Source organism: Aegilops tauschii, chromosome 7 (assembly GCF_002575655.3).
Source record: "Aegilops tauschii subsp. strangulata cultivar AL8/78 chromosome 7, Aet v6.0, whole genome shotgun sequence".
Taxonomy (NCBI): Eukaryota; Viridiplantae; Streptophyta; class Magnoliopsida; order Poales; family Poaceae; genus Aegilops; species Aegilops tauschii.
Genome location: NC_053041.3, coordinates 458,426,140 through 458,437,220, shown reverse-complemented (window position 1 = coordinate 458,437,220; position 11,081 = coordinate 458,426,140). Strand labels below are relative to the sequence as shown.

The window sequence follows — 11,081 nt, the reverse complement described above, 5'->3', positions numbered from 1 at the left end:
GTCAGGGATGAGCGATGGTCTTTTCCTACCAATCTATCCCCCTAGTTCTTTATTTCGATAGCGAATAAAATTTTGCAATAAGTATGTGAGTTCTTTATGACTAATGTTGAGTCCATGGATTATACGCACTCTCACCCTTCCACCATTGCTAGCCTCTCTAGTACCGCGCAACTTTCACCGGTACCATACACCCACCATATACCTTCCACAAAACAGCCACCATAGCTACCTATTATGGCATTTCCATAGCCATTCTGAGATATATTGCCATGCAACTTTCCACTGTTCCGTTTGTTATGACATGCTTCATCATTGTCATATTGCTTGGGATGATCATGTAGTTGACGTAGTATTTGTGGCAAAGCCACCGTTCATAATTTTCATACATGTCACTCTTGAGTCATTGCACATCCCGGTACACCGCCGGAGGCATTCATATAGAGTCATATTTTGTTCTAAGTATCGAGTTGTAATTCTTGAGTTGTAAGTAAATAAAAGTGTGATGATCATCATTATTAGAGCATTGTGCCATGTGAGGACACAATGATAGAGACTATGATTACCCCACAAGTCGGGATGAGACTCTGGACGAAACATAAAAAAAGAGAAAAAAAGAGGCCAAAGAAGCCCACACAAAAAAATGAGAGAAAAAGAGAGAAGGGGCAATGTTACTATCCTTTTTCCACACTTGTGCTTCAAAGTAGCACCATGATCTTCATGATAGAGAGTCTCCTATTTTGTCACTTTCATATACTAGTGGGAATTTTTTATTATAGAACTTGGCTTGTATATTCCAATGATGGGCTTCCTCAAATGCCCTAGGTCTTTGTGAGCAAGCGAGTTGGATGCACACCCACTTAGTTTCTTTTTGAGCTTTCATAAACTTATAGCTCTAGTGCATCAGTTGCATGGCAATCCCTACTCACTCACTCTGATATCTACTGATAGGCATCTCCATAGGCCATTGATACGCCTAGTTGATGTGAGACTATCTCCTTATTTTTGTCTTCTCCACAACCACCATATTCAATTCCACCTATAGTGCTATGTCCATGGCTCACGCTCATGTATTGTGTGAAAGTTGAAAAAGTTTGACAACATCAAAAGTATGAAACAATTGCTTGGCTTGTCATCGGGGTTGTGCATGATTTGAATTTTTTGTGTATGAAGATGGAGCATAGCCAGACTATATGATTTTGTAGGGATAGCTTTTTCTGGCCATGTTATTTTGAGAAGACATGATTACTTTATTAGTATGCTTGAAGTATTATCGTTTTTATATCAATATTGAACTTTTGTTTTGAATCCTATGGATCTGAACATTCATGCCATAATAGAGAAAATTACATGGATAAATATGTTAGGTAGCATTCCGCATCAAAAATTCTGTTTTTATCATTTACCTACTAGAGGACGAGCAGGAATTAAGCTTGGGGATGCTTGATACTTCTCCCACGTATCTATAATTTTATATTGTTCCATGCTATTATATTATCTGTATTGGATGTTTTATATGCATTAATATGCTATTTTATATTATTTTTGGGACTAACCTATTAACCTAGAGCCCAGTGCCAGTTTCTAATTTTTTCCTTGTTTCTGAGTTTTGCAAAAAAGGAATATCAAACGGAGTCCAAACGAGCTGAAAATTTACGGTGATTTTCTATGGACCAGAAGAAGCTCCCGAAGCACAAGAGTTGGGCCAGAAGAGTCCCGAGTCAACGACAAGGGTGGAGGGCGCGCCCACCTGCCTTGTCGCTACTCGTGGACGCCCCCTGACGTGAAACCGACGCCAAAAATTCCTATAAATCCAGAAACCCCTAGAAAGAAACCTAGATCGGGAGTTCCGCTGCCGCAAGCCTCTGTAGCCACGAAAAACCAATCGGGAGCCCGTTCCGGCACCCTGCCGAAGGGGGAAACCATCACTGGTGGCCATCTTCATCATCCCGGCGGTCTCCATGACGAGGAGGGAGTAGTTCACCCTCGAGGCTGTGGGTATGTAACAGTAGCTATGTGTTTGATCTCTCTCTCTCGTGTTATTGATTTGGCACGACCTTGATGTACCGTGAGCTTTGCTACTATAGTTGGATCATATGGTGTTTCTTCCCTCTCAATCTCTTGTTTTGATGAACTGAGTCTTGCTCTTTGAGGTTTCGTTGTGTTGGATTGAGTATTGGATTTGAGAACACTTGATGTATGTCTTGCGATGGGATATCTGTGGTGACAGTGGGATGTTCTTTTGATGCACTTGATGTATGTTTTGGCACTCAACTCGCGGATTCCCGAGGTGACATTGGGGTAATCTATGCATAGGGGTTGATGCACATTTTCGTCTTACGTTCTCAGGTAGAAACTTTGGAGTGATTCTTTGTTGCATGTTGAGGGATTGCCATATGATCTAATTATGTTACCGTTGTTGGTAGAACTTGCACTAGTGAAAGTATGAACCCTAGGACTTGTTTTCAAGCATTGCAATACCGTTTTCGCTCACTTTTGTTACTTGCTACCTTGCTGTTTTTATATTTTCAGATTACAAAAACCTATATCTAAAATCCATTCTACACTTGTATCACCATCTCTTCGCCGAACTAGTGAATCTTTGTTATTTGGTTGCAGGGTTGTTTGAGAGAGACCATATTCATCCTATGCCTCCCACGGATTGGTAAACCTTAGGTCATCCACTTGAGGGAAATTTGCAACTGTCCTACAAAACTCTGCGCTTGGAGGCCCAACACGAGTCTACAAGAAGAAGGTTGCGTAGTAGACATCATGTAGTAGTAGAGCCCCCCGACGTAGCAGTTCAGGAAGTCCCTTCTAAACCGTGTACACGTACGTACAACCACATGCCGAAAAATATGGCCACGTACGTACATACGAGCGGGGTCTCGAACGCGTACTCACGCATACGTACGACCAGGGCTCTTGTACATGGAGGGCAATAGACGTCAGCAATGACGTCATGTTCATCGGGCAACCAACCGGCTGGGTTGGAACGGAGAAATAGGTCATGTTCATCGGGAGGCAACAGACTGGGTTGGAATGTGTCCTGTTCAACGGGAGCCAACCGGCTTGGACAGAACAGCCGAAATGGGGTTTGGCGTACCGCAGTACGGAGAACGGCCTTCGTTTCGGCCGGCTACGGTCGAAACGGCGGTCCTGTTCATCGGGAGGGGTGTGGTGTACCGCAAAACGGAGGAAACGGACTTGTGTTGGAGCGCTATGGTCGAAACGGGGGTCCTGTTCATCAGGAGGGGTGTCGCATACCGCAAAACGAAGGAAATGGACTTGTGTTGGATTGCTACGGTCGAAATGAGGGTCCTGTTCATCGGAGGGGTGTAGCATACCGCAAAACGGGACTCCACGGGCTACTGTTCATCCACCGTCGACTTCCTCCAGCCTCTACCTGCTACTGTTCATCCATCGTCGACTTCCTCCTGCCTCCACCAGCTACTGTTCATCCATGGTGTCCTGTTCATCCAGCCTCCATCGGCTCCGATTCAGCCAGCCTCCACCGGCTCATGTTCAACCAGCCCTTTATGGTGTCCTGTTCAACCAGCCCTCCACGGGGTCCTGCTCAACCAGCCCTCTATGGGGTCCCTCCACCGGCTACTGTTCATCCACCCCCACCTCCTAGATCGGGGTCCTGTTCATCCAGCGGCAACAGCCACTACTACCATAGGATGATGTTCATCCAACCCCCATCAAGAACTATTCATCCAACCCCACTGTGGACTGTTCATCAAGAGGCAGCTTCGATCGGCTCCAGTTAGCAGCAGTAGCGAAGGAATCACTCGGGTTCAGTTAACAGCCAACGGATCGATCGGGGTTCAGTAACGTAGCTAGTGCAATCGCTCGGGTTTAGCTAGACCCCAACTCCTCGCACGCACGCGCGTACGTCTACAAGAGAAACGCGCAAACCTCCATGCATCGCTCGGCCCCGACCACCCACCGTAACCGGGAACTCCCCGATATTTTCCTGGCCCTCTCATTACCATGATTTTTTCCGTCATGGACGGCCCAAAAAATGTCATGCAGGTGCGTCCCTGGCCCCCTAGGACGAAAAGCCCATTTTTTGTCATGATTTTTTGTCATCTATACTCCTATATAGTGTGGGAATAACTTTTGTTGTTATCCGTTGGATCTGTTCCATCCGACGGCTGAGGGCTGGCAAATCCAAGAGTAGCTGGCCGTCAGATCAAGCCTTGCGGTGTACAAGATCCTTCCACGTGTATGGCTGAAACGTTGACGCGCGCGCTCATTGGGGTCCCCACCGAGAACAACCTAGAAACCTTGCCGACTCTTCTCCTGCGCCGCGCGATGCCGCGATGGCTCAGAGCCTCAGACCACCGCAATGCATCCCTGTATTTCTCAAATCGATCTCATCACTCCCATTCAGGCCGCTCTGGAGATCGAATGCTCGCCCTTCCATTCGTGCTCTCCCTATCCAGCCTCATTCTTGCTGTCCCTCGCCACAGTCCCCGCCCTCTCCCTGTCTCTCGCCACTCCCAGATCGTGCGACGCTTCTGTCAAATTTGAGCCATCCTCAGCGTGTGGAAAACAAACTTGGTGCGCTGGGTGTCATTCTCGCCCACTGTACCAACCCATGGGCATGAGCGTTGTTGAGAGTTGGATCACATAATATGCCTTCAGCTTTACTAAGTTGGAAAACAGGTAACGTGGAGTCATTCTCATAGTAAAGCCAATACTTGTGTTGATCTGCGCCTTCTGATTTAACATAAGACAAATAATACTTACCTAACAATCTTGATTTCTGAACAACAAGTGTTTGTGTTTATGTGCACAAAGCTTTTCATTTTCTATTTTGATGATCTGTGCTTTCCGATCAAAGGGAATTCTAATTGTGCCGTGTAATGCTAAATTCAGACCACCAAGTGTTTGTGTTTGTCTAGAAAGCTTTTCATTTTTCTGTCTTTCTTATGCTGCAATATAATTCTGAAAATCTCATATTGTTTTTTTTATGATACACTCTATGCTACAGCCTCTCGATTTAATTTTTTGCATGATCGGTCATTTATAAAATACGAAGGAATGCAAGGAAAACTCAATAAATCAATTACCAAGGTCCATTGAGGTACAAGCACGAAATCCATTTCTATATATTACATGCGCAGCTGTTTCCCAACGATTATCAGGAGATAAACAGGGTATGGAGTTGGCCTCTAATAAACATATACTGTATATTGCTTTCCTAAGATTATGTAATGCGAACCATTATAACTTAGTAAAACAAATGTTTGCAGGTTGCCTAAACTTTCTCCAGTCTATGGCCCATTCAGTTGCTTCAACAATAAATCCATCGGCTGAATATACAGGGCAGAATACTTCCTCAGTCAAAAGTACAGCTGTTGGACCAATGAGTTGTTTTGATAAGAAGCATTATCATAATAGGGAAAGATACTTGCTTATATACTCGGAACAGCAAGATGTATCTGTGAAGAAACTGTCAGTACAAATGGAGTAGAGAGGCGAAATTTAAAAATCATGATACAAGTGATAATAATGTTATGAAGTCTGTAGTGAACCAAAACCGTACAATCAGTAACGACGACACCAACTCACAAATCACAAAGAAAAAACAATTGGTATTTTTTGTTAATATATTTTGTATTATTTCTGTTGGACAAGCTAAAAAAATTCTAGGGATAATTGTTCAATATTGTTGGTCAACAAATTGCACCATTCACTACCCGAAGATTTATGGGTGTATGATCAACTTTTCGCATATATTCCTTTCCTGCTATTATTTTTTCCATGTTGTCATGTTTCCCAGTTGAATTTGAACAGTCTGAATGCAAGTCACAAAATAGGAGACTTGGTTCAGCAATGAGTAATAATAGAAGAACAGAGTACCGACTTGAAGATGTGCCTGTTTTGAGGCAAAAGCTGGATTAGCGGGACAACCGGTACTCTGTTCTTCTATTATTACTGGGCTTGTTCTACAGGTTGCTTCTTGAGCAGGCTTTTGATGCTCTTGACAAAAGATATCATCTAGAACCATCCAGAAAATGGTATTAGAATATTTTGTAGAGAAATTAGAGAGTATGGTCACTGGTGAAAATGTAGAAAATTTATTTTTTGTTTCAGAGGTATAGTTTGTTCATCAAGTTATTGGGTGGCTCTCCAGTGTGGTTGGGTGGTTCTGTCCCCTGTTCCGTTTGTTTTGTCTGATAAGCCACAAGCCCACAAGCGAAGCTTACAGGGAGAACTGTGTACAAGTATTGTTGCTGAAGAAATTTCACAAATTTACTTCTCAAAGATTCACGAGTATTTTTTTCCTCCAATTTGATGATCAACTTATCAGAATTTTTTGCTATTATTTTTTCCCCTGTTGGCATGTTCTTCTATCGTCTCAACGGAGTCTTAATCCAAGCAGAGATTAGCCCATATTATGAGAGGACATTTTATTTGTTTAGAAATGATCAAAACAGAGTTGACTAATAGAAAACATTATAATCTAACAAAATTTACATCTGCTTGACTTCAACTTCAAAATTCATCATTTTGTTTTACATGTTTCTCAACTTTGTTAGTGCCTACGTGCAAAGCACGTGCAATTTACTAGTAGAAGTAGGAGCCCACCACATCTACGAAGATACGTGCTTTTGTCACAATTATCGTCATAGAAGTGTCATAAGCATGACAAAAAAAATTCATTCGGCCCAAAATGTCATGGATGTGTCTGTTTTTTGTAGTTGTGTAAACCTATAGGATGCAAATGGGTGTTCAAGAAGAAGCTTGGTACTATCGAGAAGTACAAGGCATGACTCATGGCCAAGGGTTATACTCAAAAGGAAGGTGAAGATTTCTTTGATACTTACTCACATGTGGCTCGACTGACCACTATTCGAGTACTACTTTCACTGGCCACCTCACACGGTCGTCTTGTTCATCAAATGGATGTTAAGACCGCTTTCCTAAATGGATAGTTGGAAGAGGAAATCTACATGGAACAATGATACGTCTCCAACGTATCTATAATTTTTTATTGTTTCCTGCTATTATATTATCAATTTTAGATGCTTTATATGCAATTTTATACTCCCTCCATTCCTTGATATAAGGTGTATAGATTTCTTAGAAAAAATCCGAAATATAAGGTATATTATGTTGCACCACTTGTTTGGATAATTTTTTTAGGGATTCGATTACATTTTCTTATATCAGGAAAGGTCCTCTATTTTCTCATGTCAATTAGTCAGGTGTAATCTCGCCCAAAACTTGTGAAATTTTCCCTTCACGTGCGTTCTTTAATTTCCGTGCCAAAAACTATACACCCTGTATTTAGGAATGGAGGGAGTATCATTTTTGGGAAGTAACCTATTAACTCCCTGCCAAGTGCCATTTCCTATTTTATGCATGTTTTTGGTTTTTCAAGAAATCAATACCAAACAAAGTCTAAACATGTTAAAACTTTACGATGATTTTTATGGACTAGAAGGGACCCTAGGAGCCTAGGAAGGAGACCAAGGGAGTACGAGAGCGCCATAAGCTCACCAGGCGTGTCCCCAAGGGGTGCGCCCCTGAGCTTATGGGGCCCATAAAGCTCTGTTTGTCCTAATTTCAACTCCATAAATTCCCATTAATCCTGAAATCAACATTGAGCCACCCGAAACACTTTTTCCGCCGCCGCAAGCTTCTGTTCTTCCGTGATCCCATCTAGAGGCCTTTTCCGATACTCTGCCGGAGGGGAATCTATCAGGAGGGCTTCTACATCAACCTTGCTGCCCTCAAATGACGTGTGAGTAGTTTACCACATACCTACAAGTCCATAGCTAGTAGCTAGATGGCTACTTCTCTCTCTTTGATCTTCAATACAATGTTCTCCATGATCTCCATGGAGTTCTATTCGATGTAATGTTGTTTTGTGTTTGCTGGGATCCAAAGAATTGTGGGTTTATGATCAAATTATTCACTAAAAGTAATTGAGTCTTTGTTGTACTTTATTATGCATATTGTTATAGCTTTGTATTTCTCTCTGATTTATCCGTTTGGTTTGTCCAACTAGATTGACTTATCTTCAGTTGGAGACGTGCTTTCTATTGGGTTCAATCTTGCGGTGTCCTCACCCAGTCACAGTAGGGGTAGCGAGGCATGCAATTTGTATTATTACCATTAAGGGTAAAACAATGGGGTTTATTATATTGCTTGAGTTCATTCTGTCTATATTACGTCATCTTGCTTAAAGCGTTACTCTGTTTGTCATGAACTTAATACCATAGATGCATGCTGGATAGTGGTCGATTGGTAGAGTAATAGTAGTAGATGAAGAATCGTTTTGTTCTATTTGTCACGGACGCGATGCCAATATACATGATCATTGCCATGAATAATATCATAACTATGCGCTTTTCTATCAATTGCCCAACAGTAATTTATTTACCCACTGTATGTTATGTTTCAAGAGAGAAGCCTCTAGTAAAAACTATGGCCTGAGGGTCTACTTTTATCATATTACTAAAACCAAAAATACCTTGCTGCAATTTATTTAGTTTTATTTTGTTTTGCACTTTATCCATCTACCACTACCAGATTTGATCTCGCAAGTAACGAGTTCAAGGGGATTGACAACCCTCTTGCCCGTGTTGGGTGCAAGTATTTGCTCCTGTGTGTGCAGGTGTGATGATCCACAAGTATAGGGGATCTATCGTAGTCCTTTCGATAAGTAAGAGTGTCGAACCCAACGAGGAGCAGAAGGAAATGATAAGCGGTTTTCAGCAAGGTATTCTTTGCAAGCACTGAAATTATCGGTAACAGATTGTTTTGTGATAAGATAATTTGTAATGAGCAACAAGTAACAATAGTAAATAAAGTGCAGCAAGGTGGCCCAATCCTTTTTGTAGCAAAGGACAAGCCTGTACAAACTCTTATATAGAGAAAAGCGCTCCCGAGGACACATGGGAATTATTGTCAAGCTAGTTTTCATCACGTTCATATGATTCGCGTTCGGTACATTGATAATTTGATATGTGGGTGGACCAGTGCTTGGGTGCTGCCCTTACTTGGACAAGCATCCCACTTATGATTAACCCCTATTGCAAGCATCCGCAACTACAAAAGAAGTATTAAGGTAAACCTAACCATAGCATGAAACATGTGGATCTAAATCAGCCCCTTACGAAGCAACGCATAAACTAGGGTTTAAGCTTCTGTCACTCTAGCAACCCATCATCTACTTATTACTTCCCAATGCCTTCCTCTAGGCCCAAATAATGGTGAAGTGTCATATAGTCGACGTTCACATAACACCACTAGAGGAGAGACAACATACATCTCATCAAAATATCGAACGAATACCAAATTCACATGACTACTAATAGCAAGACTTCTCCCATGTCCTCAGGAACAAACGTAACTACTCACAAAGCATATTCATGTTCATAATCAGAGGAGTATTAATATGCATATAGGATCTGAACATATGATCTTCCACCAAATAAACCAACTAGCATCAACTACAAGGAGTAATCAACACTACTAGCAACCTACAGGTACCAATCCCAGACTTAGAGACAAGAATTGGATACAAGAGATGAACTAGGGTTTGAGAGGAGATGGTGCTGGTGAAGATGTTGATGGAGATTTCCCTCTCCCGATGAGAGGAGCGTTAGTGATGACGGTGCCGATGATTTCCCCCTCCCGGGGGGAAGTGTCCCCGGCAGAACAGCTCTGCCGGAGCCCTAGATTGGTTCCGCCAAGGTTCCGCCTCGTGGCGGCGGAGTCTCGTCCCAAAAGCTTGCTTATGATTTTTCTTCGGACGAAAGACTTCATATAGCAGAAGATGGGCACTGGAGGGCCAACAGGGGGCCCACGAGGCAGGGGGGCGCGCCCCCACCCTCGTGGCCAGGGTGTGGGCCCCCTCTAGTATTTCTTCCGCTCAGTATCTTTTATTATTGCCAAAAATAACTTTCGTGGAGTTTCAGGACTTTTGGAATTGTGCAGAATAGGTCTCTAATATTTGCTCCTTTTCCAGCCCAGAATTCTAGCTGCCGGCATTCTCCCTCCTTATGTAAACCTTGTAAAATAAGAGAGAACATGCATAAGTATTGTGACATAATGTGTAATAACAGCCCATAATGCAATAAGTATCGATATAAAAGCATGATGCAAAATGGACGTATCAACTCCCCCAAGCTTAGACCTCGCTTGTCCTCAAGCGGAAGCCGATAACGATAAATAAGTCCACATGTTTAGAGGTAGAGGTGTCGATAAAATAAAATACGGACATGAGGGCATCATGATTATTCTCATAACAGCAACATATATGGATATTGTCATATTATCTCTTATGCTCAAGTAATAATCTATTCACAATGCAAAGTATGAATCAGAAACTTTATTGAGAACCAACAAACTATAATCTCAGTCATTGAAGCAATTGCAATTTATCATAACATCAGAAAGAATCTATGTAAGAGCTTTTGAGCAAGTCCACATACTCAACTATCATTTATTCTTTCACAATTGCTAACACTCACGCAATACTTGTGGTTACGGAATTTTAATCAGACATAGAGAAAGATAGGGGCTTATAGTTTCGCCTCCCAACCTTTTACCTCAAGGCTAATGTCAACAATAATAACTCATCCTAACTTACATCCAATTAGATATATATATCAGGATCTTTCCAACATACTGTGCTTGCCAAAGGATAAAATGTAAAAAGGAAAGGTGAAGATCACCATGACTCTTGCATAAGGTAGAAGATAAACATAAACGATAGGCCCTTCGTGGAGGTAAGCAGAGGTTGCCATGTGCTTTCAGGGTTGGATGCACAAAATCTTAATGCGAAAAACGTCACTTTATATTGCCACTTGTGATATGAACCTTTATTATGCAGTCCGTCGCTTTTATTTCTTCCACATCACAAGATCGTATAAAGCTTATTTCTTCCACACCAATCAATCATACATTTTTAGAGAGCAATTTTTATTGCTTGCACCGATGACAACTTACTTGAAGGATCTTACTCAATCCATAGGTAGATATGGTGGCCTCTCATGGCAAAACTGGGTTTAAGGGTATTTGGAAGCACAAGTAGTATCTCTACTTGGTGCAAAGAA

The 11,081-nt window shown here is 42.0% G+C and overlaps 1 long non-coding RNA gene across 1 annotated transcript; it reads left to right on the top strand.

Annotated features, from left to right (window-relative positions):
• Positions 1-4,338: 4,338 nt before the first annotated feature.
• On the top strand, positions 4,339-7,055 carry LOC120969405 (uncharacterized). The gene is made up of 3 exons (XR_005763574.3): positions 4,339-4,671; positions 5,000-5,165; positions 5,262-7,055. It is a non-coding gene; the product is annotated as an uncharacterized lncRNA (long non-coding RNA).
• Positions 7,056-11,081: the final 4,026 nt, after the last annotated feature.